The following is a 1,949-nucleotide window of genomic DNA, read 5'->3' as shown; positions in this document are numbered from 1 at the left end:
AAGGCCACCTACTGAATAATTCCATTGACATAAAATGTTCCAAGTAGGCAATTTCATATAGACAGACAGTATGTTAGTGATTAGTCATTGGCCAGGGGCTGACAGGAGGGGTAGCAAGGAGTGACTGCTAATTAATATGGGGTTTCTTTTGGTGGTGACCAAATTGTTCTGAAATTAGAGTGGTGTTTGATGCACAACTTTGTGAAAAGGATGGGCTTTATGATATGTGAATTATATCTCAAAAAAGTTTTTATTAAAAAAAAAATGAGGAAGGCTGGCCACTTTGCTGCAGGAACAGTGAGGTAGAGAGGGGCCTGGAAACAGAGAGTTCAGTTTAATATGTTTGGGAGACCTAGTAAGGGTGTGATGATAAAGATGACCACAGCTATTATTTCCTGTTGAGGGAGCAGGATGAATACTTTTTATTTATGTATCATATATTTGGATACATATTATCTCACTTATTCAGGAATATAGATTATTCCCTTTTACAGATGAGGAAGCTGAGGTTCAGAAAGGTTAAGTCATGTATGTTATTAGGGAGGAGAAAGGAGGGGATGGTTTGAGAGACAAAAATGTCACCTTCAGCATCAGCAGGCAGTATTGGAATGGGGCAGGGAAGGGGGAGGAGAGCTCACTAGGTCCAGAGGCCGTTTCTGCTATAGTGGGCAGTACAGACATCTAGGCTTCCCCGGTGGCTCAGAGGTTAAAGCGTCTGCCTCCAATGCAGGAGACCTGGGTTCGATCCCTGGCTCGGGAAGATTCCCTGGAGAAGGAAATGGCAACCCACTCCAGTATTCTTGCCTGGAGAATCCTGTGGACGGAGGAGCCTGGTGGGCTACAGTCCACGGGGTCGCAAAGAGTCGGACATGACTGAGTGACTTCACCATCACCACAGACATCTAGAACCCAGATAGGTTTTTTAAAAGATAAGTGTTTCACGTATGTCTCTGCCTCCCTTTTTATATAACAAGCACCTAAGAACAGGGGACATTCAATGTGGAAGCTGTTTATTTCCTGCCGGAAGGCATTTCGCAAATATTGATTTGCTGAGTGATAAGGGGCAAGTCTGTTGGCGTCTCTGGTCCTAGTTTCTCCGATTAGGAGGAACTGCTCATGATGAATGCTAAATTGCTATCTCTGAGCTTTTGAGAGTCTGTAATTTTACTTATCTCTGTCTTCTAGCTCCATCCTGGGGGCTAAGTGTCAAAATTCAAAAAGGAAGGAAGGAAGGAAGGAAGTTGGGCAGCATTTGCCTCAGACCTAGTCTCAGTGCCCCCTAGTGGCCATATCTGGGAACAACAAGCAGAACTTCGGAATTGAGCTTCAGGCGGAGGGCATCACCGACTCAATGGACATGAGTTTGAGCAAACTCCAGGAGCTGGTGAAGGACAGGGAACCCTGGAGTGCTGCAGTCCATGGAGTCGCAAAGGGTCGGACACGACTGAGCAACTGAACAACAACTGAGACGACAGCCCCACTCCCGCCATCCATAGGCAGTGGGTCTTCTGGAAAAGGAGATTCCAGCTCGTTCTCTTAAGGTAACAACTCCCAGCCCAAGGCAATGTTCATCACATTTACCTAGAGTCCCCCACACACAGCTTAGAGTGAGGCTAGCCTCTGCTCTGCACAGGTGACTGCTAGATAGGCACCGTTGTTATTTGCAGGGGATTGATGATAGGATCTGCCACCCCTATTCCAATCCCTCCCCCAAATGAATAACATTTGAGGATACTCAAATCCCTCATAAAAAATACAGTAATACAGTTGGCCCTACATATCTGCAGATGCAAGATCCATGGATATGGAGGGCTGACCATACATTGCCCCAGGTGAAGATGGCCCGTCCAACATTTGCAACCTCCTTATCGCTTGTGTTCTTAAGTAGAGATGGTGGAGTTTCTTGATGCAGAGTAGGTATTTAATCTTCACAAAATTAATGCTGAGAA

General features: G+C 45.7%; 1 non-coding gene across 1 annotated transcript; it reads left to right on the top strand.

Annotated features, from left to right (window-relative positions):
- The first annotated feature begins 688 nt into the window (after nt 1-688).
- Nucleotides 689-760, top strand: TRNAW-CCA. The gene has a single exon. It is a non-coding gene; the product is annotated as a tRNA-Trp (tRNA).
- The last annotated feature ends 1,189 nt before the right edge of the window (nt 761-1,949 follow it).

Source organism: Oryx dammah, unplaced genomic scaffold (genome assembly GCF_014754425.2).
Source record: "Oryx dammah isolate SB20612 unplaced genomic scaffold, SCBI_Odam_1.1 HiC_scaffold_17, whole genome shotgun sequence".
Lineage (NCBI taxonomy): Eukaryota > Metazoa > Chordata > Mammalia > Artiodactyla > Bovidae > Oryx > Oryx dammah.
The sequence above is the reverse complement of the archived record's forward strand: the minus strand, read 5'-3'. Positions and strand labels throughout refer to the sequence as shown.